This window comes from Megalops cyprinoides, chromosome 4 (genome assembly GCF_013368585.1).
Source record: "Megalops cyprinoides isolate fMegCyp1 chromosome 4, fMegCyp1.pri, whole genome shotgun sequence".
In the NCBI taxonomy this organism is placed as follows: domain Eukaryota; kingdom Metazoa; phylum Chordata; class Actinopteri; order Elopiformes; family Megalopidae; genus Megalops; species Megalops cyprinoides.
The window spans coordinates 5,836,565-5,847,500 of record NC_050586.1 but is presented as its reverse complement, the minus strand read 5'-3'; positions in this window follow the sequence as shown (position 1 = coordinate 5,847,500).

Here is a 10,936-nt window from a genome sequence, read left to right as displayed (position 1 = left end):
ATTATCTTACACAGACCTGTGCACATCCAGTATTTGATAAGGGAAACAAATGTCCCCCTACTGCGTTTCCACGTACTCTTCCTCTTTCTAATCCTCCCTTTTCTCTCTCTCTCTCTCTCCCTCCAGGCTTCTATGGAGACCACTCTGTGGAGGCTGAACAGAATGATGGGATAGGTGAGTAAGTCCATGGGCTTTACTGCATATGTTTAAGGCCTAAAACAGTTTACACTCTCACACTGAGGAACCGCACATTGCTGACCATTCAAAACGAGTGATGGTTCAAATATCAGTTACTGTTGTTGTGCACATCTGTATTTAAGGGGTTATTTTGGCCAGGAAGGTAATTTTGATATACTTTTGAGTCTTACCCATGAAGGAGATAATACTTTGTGTAAAATTGACCTTTGTGTTGGTGGAGAAATAACCAGCTTTTTATCTTTTCAACGTAACTGAAAAAACCTTTCCCACTATACTAGCTCCATTTGGTGGAATTGCTGGAGCCGATACTGACATACCGAATGAGTTTTGAAATCTGGAACCCATGGTGTGCTTCTCCGCTGATGCATGGGCAGATATTACCATGCATACTGCTGAGCCTCCCTTGTTTTGTTTAACTTTTATTGGCACTTTTAAATACAGAACACAATTGCAGGACACACAAGATCACCTACTGTAGCTGACAAGTCAACCAGCTATTTCTTTCCACTTCTTTTGTTTCTGTTGGTTGCCGTGAAATTTCTGTGCTGGTGGATCAGATAAACACTGGTGTTCTGGCCACAGCTTGGAACCCGTCCTACACTTTTGCCCAACGTGTGCGTGGTGCTCGTATCCTGTAGTGAAAACAGCTGTTTGCCTTCTGCCAAAACTCTCTTGGTGCTATGCTGGTGTACAGTCATAATCATAGTCATAATCAAAATAGCAAACGTAACTGCCAGGACATTGTCTTTTGAATGACTGTTTCTCATCGGCTCTTGGCAGTCGCGATAGACTTGGCCTGTAAAACCTGACAGTGTGTGTAAATCTGGAAAAACGTGTGGCCCTTTAGAAATTGCAGCACAAATTACATGTGCTACAAAAACCCAAAACAATTATCATCGCTTATAAACACCCGAGACATTACCAAATCCACACCGATATAACATTGCAGTATACACGTTCTAGGGTTTAGATGTAATCCCAACGCTATTAGCAAAGACTGTTCAGTGCAAGCAATTTTTTTCAATTGGTCTCATTTCTGACTCAAGCACACCGCCTAGTGGTGATGTGTAGGTACAGCGTCATTCTGAAACTGCAGCACTGCTCTGATTTTTGGCATAGTTCAGTACTCCATCCAAACAGCCTGCTGTTAGGCTGTGTGTGTGTTCATGACTGCTTAAGCAGTATAGAGCTTTTAACTGACCTTAGCTGAGTACGAGTACCTTTGTATCAAAATACATGCTGGTGAAAAAAGGGCCATATGAATCATCTTAAATGTAACCATGTAACATATGATAAAAGAGTTGTACGTGGAGGAAACCATTTTGCATGTATCCTATGGGCACGGTGTCATCAAACAGTCAAATAACCTGCAGTCACCTACAGTCGAATAAATATTTTTGCAGTAGAACGGGGTTGAAAAGGCCATTTCCCCCTTTCCGATTCACAATGAGTGAAATCATTTCTTTCCTCCACCCCTGATTGGGTATTTGACTGTAGGAGATACATATGAATCTGTGACTGGTTTTATTTTGAGCTGAATGATTTAGCACGCTAGCAGCTGTATAGGATTGCAGACTTTGGGAATGATTGTGCTGACATTTCTCACTCCACCAGCGCCCTCTACAGGTGTGGAAAGGTACTGATTTTATAAGTTCATTCGGACAGCTCTGTAGGGTCTCGTGTTGATGAGAGGGAGCACGCAACCATGGAAATTTATCTGGAGGCAGATGGCCCCTCCAAACGTGTACACCAGGATGTGTTGGGGTGTTGGAGGGTGGGGCAGGGGTGACCCAGCAGCACAGCGAAGGGGGGGGTCGCAAAACAGGCCACCTGATACAGGTTTCTCCACCCCCCTCTTAACTTTGTTATACAGGTCACCTGTCCACATAACTGATGACACCTATCCACATTAATGATGGCATTAGTCTTAATGAGAGCGGAGCAAACGGCAATATGTCATGCCTTTCAATTATGGAGCACTCTGGGTCTCAGCCGATAATCAGGTTAGTTACCCCAGCTGTTCTGTGGTCTGTCAGTATAGGGCCTCCCAAATCTGTTTAAACCCTGTACCCGACACCGGTGCATTACTGGGGCCCCTGGCAGAAACGCACTTGTCCAGTCAATGGAAGAACTCATAGCTGATGTTCTTGCTTATTGGTTTTCATTTTCACACTGTAATATTTCACTGCCTTCAGTACATACGGTGTGTGTCAGGCCTTCCTTTGTGTAACTGAGATGAAGACAGGGAGGGTCTTTATTTATTTTTGTTATGACAGTAATACGAGTATTAATAGTCACTTATTTAATCTTTTTCTGTTATCATCTTCGGTTAAAATGTCAAACCACAGTCTAATTTTGTGAGAGTATGCTTTGATCAGCTGGACAAAAGGCAGGGCTTTTCTGTGTTGAAACCCAGCAGTAGACAAATCCCATACATCATTTTGGCTGAGCTTAGTTACAGTGTGCTTTTTAAAGCCTGAACATGCCAGCCACGCCAAATGTTTTAGGAATGGGTATCGCTCGTACCAGAAGCAGGATTGTGGGCTCGTTCAAAAAACAACTGTCAAGCACATGTTAGAAATCTTGTAAGAAAGAAATTCTACGAGCATTGTAAGATCACGAGAATGTTCAGGTGACTCTTGTCCTTCAATCAGTGTTAATATTCTGAGCAGGTTTTCATCTCAAATAGCAACATTGTGCAGAGCCATCTGAGGAGTGAGCTGTAGTACTACACATGTCCACAAGGTGGCTGCACAAGCATGGAAATGCAAAGAGCTAGAACTGTCAAGATCTCCAGGGGGAGGCAGGCAAATACTCATTATTTTAATGAAATGTAAATATATTTTTGTAGAATGTTTTTTTTTTTTTTTTTTTTTTTTTTGTAATTTAAATGGTATTTCTGTCCATATCTCCTCACCAACTTCATTTCGGGTGTTTTAATGACTTTGTAACAGGCACTATTGAAGCTAAATAAGCATTAATGTTGTGCTTTATGGTGTAGGGTGCACTGTTTCTGTCTGTTTTATTCCATAAGCTAAATGAGGCATGCCTGTCTCCTACCCCTCCCTGCTGGCAGTAAGCTCAAGGTGGCAGAGTTCGGCACTGACTGGATGGGTGTGAGGAAGGAGTCACAGACATCGGGGTAGATTTTTTTTTGGGGGGGTTGGATTTGGCTGTCATTGCCGTCACCCTGTCACACTTGCTGCGGGGACCTGAAGGACAGGATCAGTGAACAGAGAAACAGGCTTGTCACTTTGTTATGGAAACTGCGTCTGAAAAGTGGGTCAGCTCGCAGGCAGTTTTAAAGATGTGCGCATATTTTAATTTGAGACAGTGTCCCAAAGTTGAAAGAGGGAAAAAAAAACTAAAATACATGGTTAGGGAGAAAAAGGGAGAGGAAAACAAGAAAACAACAGAACTAAATCCAACTTTCCACCCCAGAGTTTCTTCAGAGACTTCAGATATTGGAAGCCAAACTGATTGTTCGGTATGTGTTAGTTGGAATTTATTTTGTTTTTACAGCTTTCAGAAATTGTTTGAGGAGTACACACTTTAGCCATGATCGTCAAATGCACCCCATATTTCCCCCCGACCTGGTTCTTGTGTCCGTGACCTCTGAACTTTGTGTGGAGCCTGGCAGGCCTGGCCCCTCCCTCTCTCTCTGCCCGGGACAGTCGTGGGGAGAGGCGAGTCCAATGTTAAGTTCCAGGTTCAGCCAAAGGTCATTTCTGCTGAGCGCTCCCTCTCTCCCTCTCTCTCTCTCTCCCTTTCGCTCTCTCTCCCCCGCCCCAGTGCCAGGTGGCACCAGCCAAAGGTCGGGGGTCAGACACAGTTCAGGAGCTCCTGACCCTCTGTGACCTCACGGTGACTCCGCTCTGACCGCTCCCCCCCAACAGCGCGCCCGCTGACCGCGGCCTGAGCTCCCATCAGCCCCCTGTACGCCGGGCAGCTGTAAACCTTTGGGAACCAGGCGTAACTGGGAGGGGGGGGGGCTTGGGGGGGCTGTTAAACCTGCCGCCTGGAGAAAGGGCCGCATTGTTGCCCAAAGTGGGAGAAATAATTTGATTTATGTTCCCTGGTCCAATTAGGCCGTAAACGGGGGGCTGATGTCGATACGATCGGGCCCCCCTCCCTCGTCCTGTGTACCCTTCCCAGAATGCTTCAGTAGGCATTGCCAGCACACCACTTTTAGTGGGCACTGCTGGGGAGAGGTTGTGGCGAGGGCTGGGGGGTGGGATTTGTGGGGGGGGGGGGGGGGGGGGGTTTAGGGGGTGTGTGTGTAGCTGATTCAGGGTTTCTTCTGTGCAAAGCTGGAGCTTGTAAACAGTGCTCAATGGGATGGGAAATCCAAGACCCTTATTCTGTGACCGGAGAGCAGGTCAAAGGGCAGATAGCTGGGCCCGCCACAGCTGTTTTCAACGATTCTGAAAGTATCGGGTCTCTTCCTTTTTTCTCTCTCGCTCTTACAAAAAAAAAAAAAAGCAAGGTAAAACTGAATGATTTATTTTACATTGTTCATTTGCTTAGCATATACCCCTATCCCAGGTGATACGCATAGCTTGCATTCTTACATGCTGTCTATATGGACAGCTAGAGAGTGGCTGGGTGCAGTTCAGGTTAAGTGCATTGCTGTAGGGTACGAGTCTCCCATCTGGGGTTCAAAGTTGCGACCTTGTGGTGAGAAGGATATGAGTTGAGCTCAGATATTGACGTGTCGTAGAATGCGCAATAAAGCGTCTCTTCAGACTTCAATGTCAGCAATTTGCCCTGCAGTTGTGTACACACAGTGGCTATTGAAGGAGTGTGTGAGCTTCCCCTGTGAAGCTGATGTGTGTGTGTGTGGCCTTTGTGTGCGTGTGAGAGAGAGAGAGAAAGGGAGAAAGAAAGAGAAAGAGTATGTGTGTGTATGTGTCTATGTGTGGGAGACAGGGAGTGAGAGAGAATGTGAGTCAGTGTATTTATTTATGTCCAAGAGTGTTTATGAGTGAGTACGAAAGATTTTGGTCTGTGTGTGCGACAGAGAGAGATTTGCATTTGTGAGTGTGTGAGTGTGTGTGTGTGTGTGTAATAGAGAGAATTTGGGAGTGTGTGAGTGACAGAGATTTGTGTGTGTGTGTGTGTGTGTGTGTGTGTGTGTGTGTGTGTGTGTGTGTGTGAGAGAGAGAGAGAGACTGTTTTGTGTGTTCTCAGTGGGAAGCTGTGCCTTGTCTGGCTCGTCGGCCGCGAGTGTATGACATTAAAGCTGTGATCAGCCCGATCTGGGCTCCCTCTCTGCTAATTCTGGACATGTGAATGTGAAAATGCTGGTGTTTGCAGGCCCGTGTGGGCCGGGGTGTTCTGGCGCGTCCGCGTCTTAGCGGTTTTCTTGCGCTTGACGGCAGGCCAGCATCTTTTGTGAGAGTGGAAAAAAACCGAGCGAGTTCGTCCGTCTGCAGGCACTGCGACCAAAATACCCTCGGCTGCCGGAACTTTCAGCACGTCAAACGCTGCCAGACTGAGCCGTCCACGTCATTTGCCCCAGCGCGGCATGGTCAGGAAGACCGGAATGTGCGGTCAGCCGTGGTTGTAAGCGCTGGGATTTACAGCTTTGGTTGAGTTTGATTGGTTGAGCCCCTGAGTTCTTAACTCCAGATTTATGGTGCCTCTTACTAAGTGTAATGTTTCACATCTTTGGCCTGCTGGGCTGCCCAGATGTTTTATGATTTGTACATTTGGTGGAGAGATTATTTTTGGAGGAAAAAAATCAACAAGCAGTACTCAGATCATATGTATAATGTTTTATTCATGATGTGCATATATTTCTGTTATATGATGGATTACATCAGGTATAAAATCAACGATGGAATCAGTGTTCACTGTGAAGTTGTGTAAAAGTGAAATGCTTTCTTTTTCTGGGAGCGTTTAAATTAGTTATGTTTTGTGCAGCGTTTTCTCCCCTGGTCCATCAAAAGAGCTGACATGAATAATTCACATACGCTAGTGTCTTTCATAGGCAGTACTTGTTCGGATGAGTTTGAGCACTTTCCCGTATCCACAGACTGTGGTGTGTTACTGTGTTCACTTCAGTTAGCGATGAGTAGCCACAGGACAGAGAAGTCTCACTTTGAGAGGAAAGAGGGAGAGGCATTCATATACATCACATGCATTAATAATTAGCTGCTTTGCAGACAGTCTTATCCAGAGCGACTTGAGATAGGCTACGGTTTTTATGTGTTGCTCATTTATGCAGCTGGATATTTACTGAGGCAGTTTTGGGTTAAGTACCTTGGCCCGGGGGTACAACAGCAGAGCGCCAGCAGGGAATCGATCCAGCAACCTTTGGGTTACCAGCGCCTCTCCTTACCACTACGCCACACTGCTGCCTCCATATAAAAGAAGCCAGTACTGTGGGGGCATTTGGTCAGTCCCCCTTCTGCAATGTTGTGGGGGTAGGGGTGGGGTTCTCAGCTAATTTTTGGCTCCATAAGGACCTCTGCTGCCCCCTCTGGGCTGTAGGGTAATGGCATCGCACCGCTCCATACTGCCCCTGCCTAACTCCCCCTGGTGGCCATACATGGTAAAGAGGTGGTGTCTGTAAAGGCAGCAGGAGCTAAATCATCTCTCTTCCCTAAACTGCCACAAATCAGTAACAAACGTGTTGGACGGACTGGACTGGGCAGCAGTGTAGCATAAAGGGTGAGCACTGGGCTTATTATCCGAAGGATGCAGATTCAATTCGCAGGTGGGACAGAGCTTAACCCTTAACCCTCTTCTATAAATACCCAGCTGTGTAAACGGTTAACATGTCAGAATGTAAAAAATGTAAGTGTCTGAATAAGCATGTCTGGTGAGAAAATGTATGATGTCACGCATGACGGCTGGGCCGTGAGCGGTGGCACTTAAGCATTTCTCCTTGAATTCGTGGAGCGATGAGTGCAAACTGATGGTAAAGCCCTTGGGTTAGCACCCCCTGCTCTCTGTCTCCAGACGCTGTCTCTGCTGACATTAAGGCAAAGGATTTAACTGTATCAGCAGAAAGGTAGCTCTCCTTTGAATCAACACTCATGTGAAATTCAGCTCAAATGTTTGACGGTATAAACTAAAATGACCCCCCCCCCCCCCCCCCCCCCCCCCCCAAGACATATAAACAACTAATCAGTGTGTGTAAGTTTAAAAAAAGAAAACTGAAAAGTCTTCAGTGCTGGGAGTGGATTTCAGCTCTGTGCTTCAGTCTCCTCTCAGACAAAGAGAGCCGAGAGTGTGCTTTAATTCGGAGCGAGCCGGGGATTGAGGAGCATAGAGCAGGTTTAAGTACATCATGATTACCATCCAGAGGGGTACTGTATGCGAGAGCTAAATCCCGCAGAACAAAGCGGTGTGCAGTTTGAGTCTGCACTTAATCTGGGCTGGCTGTCAGCTTCCTGCTCCATCCCCCCCCCGCCTTTCCCCCGGTTTCCATGGATACACGGACCCGTCAGCCAATCCTTGCCGCCCCGCTGCCGGCGTGACCAATAGGATTAAGGGTGAAAAGGGAGCAGTCAGCGTGAGGGGTGGCGTGTTAAAGCCGGGGTCTGGCGGGTCTCCTCACCCCCTCGGCTGCTCCGTTCTGACGCTCTGACCCCGTAAGACGGCGTGAATGGCGGGTTTTGGTGCGCGGGAGCAGAGGGGCGCTGTGAGAACATGTCTCTCTCTCGCCGGGACGGCCTCTTCGTTGGGGACCCCGCGCTAATCCCCTCCATGTTAGGGGGGCGCTGCGGTCTTGTCGAGCCCCCTGGAGGCGTGTGAACTCTTCATTATTGGGGTCCCGCACTCTGCCTCGCGAACCGAAAAACCGCCCAGACAGAGGGTCTCTGTGCCAGGAAGCGCTGGGGCGGGGTAGGGGGGGAGGGACAGCCGGGAGGGGAGCGGTGACAAACCGGCGCTGTCAGACTCCAGAGGGGTCACACGTGCAGACGGACAGGCCAGGGCTGTGTGATCCCACTGCTGACGGCTGGCATGTTCTCTCAAATCGCATCTCCGGTTTTACATAACCTCTTACTCATTGTGGCTAACCCCTCCATAAAAAAGTGCTGCAAATTAACAAGTTTGCTGTCCTTCAAATGGTCTTCATTGCTAACACAAACGTCCTCTAATTAATTCTGCATATGGTGGTACATGTGTGGATGAGGACATTTTTTGATTTTAGCATAGTGAATGTTTCATAGGGGTTTTGAATTTGAAAGCTTACAGAGGATACACAGTGTTTTGTGGGGTCAAGCAAATTCCTTTACCTAAACAGACATTAACAGGAGGCTGAGCTCTGGTATATGCATGAGTTACATTTTGAAACTAAACTAAATGACTGTAATGGCATAGAATATATTTGTATACTAAACATCTGTACTAGTTACAACCCTTTGCTCATTTAGAGTATCCAACATGTTAGTGTATTATACATTATGTGCTTTTGAGGAAGTAAACTTTATTTGCTTAGTAGTGCCACAATAAACATTGCAGGATGTATTATCCTGCAATGTTGTTTGATGTCCACAAGGGGGCAGCAGTCACAGACATTTCTGTGTTCAAACATTCCGCGCAGGGAGTGTGGCCTCAGTGAACTGGTAAAGGACTTGGCCGTTTCCCAACTCTGGCTTTTGCATTGTCCTCACATAACTGCACAAAATTGGCCATTTATTTCCTAACGCTATTTAAGGACTGCAGCATTTTTCTCTCTTTTTTATGATGCAGTTAACCAACTAGGTCCTCTCCTTTGCCACCTCCTCATGATTTTTCATGTTTTTTCCCCACTTGGTTAACAAGTACTGCCACACTTGTTTTCTGTTTCTATGTATCACTGTTACATCCCATATTATATTAACTGAGCAGGCTAAAGAATCCAGGGCAGCTTGCGTGGTCTAAAACTTGCATGCCATCTCTTTGTGCATGATATTTATGCTCACTGAGGCAATTTAAAGCGCAAGTTCTGTGCTCAGGGGTAACGTGTCAGAGCCCTGCCTGTGAGTCAGACCTGCAACCCTCTGGGTCCTTCTCCGTCTCACGGCCTCACAGATCCTGACAGACAGCGATTCGGGTGTGTCGTGTTCATTTCCGCACCGGCTGTACCCCCCCCCCCCCCCCCCCATTCCCCATTCTCGGCTCTCAATCGCTTCATCAGCCAGCTCACTGCGGAGTTTCCTCTTTTTTCTCCCCACTTTTGCATATGATATATCACGTTACAGGATTATATATTGTGCCACGCAGTCGGATGCCGTGCTGCAGTGCACTGTGGGAAGTGCACAGGTGTAAATACACTATATGGACAAAAGTATTCAGACGACTGACCATTGCACCAACAGGGACTGTAATGACATTGTTTTCCAATGCATATACTTTAATATGGAGTTGGTCCCCCTTTTGCAGCAATAACAGCTTTCACTCTTCTTGGAAGGCTTTCCACAAGATTTTGGAGTGTGTCTGTGGGAATTTGTGCCCATTCATTCTGTAGAGCATTTATGAGGTCAGGCACTGATGTTGGATGAGAAGGCCTGGCTCGCAATCTCCGTTCCAGTTCATCCCAAAGGTGCTCGATGGGGTTGAGGTCAGGGCTCTGTGCGGGCTAGTCAAGTTCTTCCACACCGAACTCGATCAAACCATGTCTTTATAGTCCTTGCTTTGTGCACTGGGGCACGGTCATGTTGGAATAGAAAAGGGCCTTCCCCAAACTGTTGCCACAAAGTTGGAAGCATAGCATTGTCCAAAATGTCTTGGTATGCTGAAGCATTAAGATTGCCCTTCACTGGAGATAAGGGGCCTAGCCCAAACCCTGAAAAACAGGTGTGGCCAAATACTTTTGTCCATATAGTGTGTATATATACAGTGAATTAACTAAGTGGAGTGTACGTGTGGCCATCTGGGAGTAACGTTTGACACCCCCTGGTGAGAGATCGGAGATGAGGACTCAGCTGTCATAAAACTCATCCAGCGCCGCCAATCTGCGGCCCCAACTCTCAGAGGGTCCCCAGAGTTATATCCCACAATGCACCGGGCTGGCTGTTCATGTTACCTCTGCGGACGACTGTGTTCTTCATGTGATCTGGCCTCAGAAGCCGCAGTAAGCCTGACATGTGCTGTTGAGGATAATTAGCGCAGTGCCTTGGGTTTAGGTGCAGGGTTGTGTTTGGCCAGTGGGGTGCCGAGCGTCGGCTGTACGCAGATAACAGCCACACTTGTGCATTCCTACTGATATGCGGAACTTTAAGCTCCCGGAGCTCTGAACTCAATGCCCTTCTGTGTGTTTTATATATATATAACCCGTCTGTTTAGTTTAATTATTTATGATCAGCCCAGATTTTTCCTCCTCTCTCTTTGTGCATAATGTACCTTTGTCTGTGTGTGTGTGTGTGTGTGTGTGTGTGTGTGTGTGTGTGTGTGTGTGTTAGAGAGAGAGACTCTGGGTCAAGCCTGGGGAATGTTTGCAGGTCATCCAGAAGTGGGTCACAGTGTTCCGAGTGTCATTCCCAATAACTTCACCGTGTTTAATGACAGCGCGGAGCGTTAGCGTGATAAACAACTGCGCCATTGTGTGTCGCTAATGTATGTCACAGGCGTATAGGGCCTGGCCAGAGGCCTGAATAAGGCCCTCTCTCCTGCCACAATGGAGTCCTGTCACAGAAACGCAGCCCCGAACTGCGTGTGCGTCTCGCTCGAAACAATGCAAGTTTAGAAAGTGTATTTAGTCTTTAAACGCAGAGGCGCGTTAGCTGTGCCAGAAAGCGGCGCA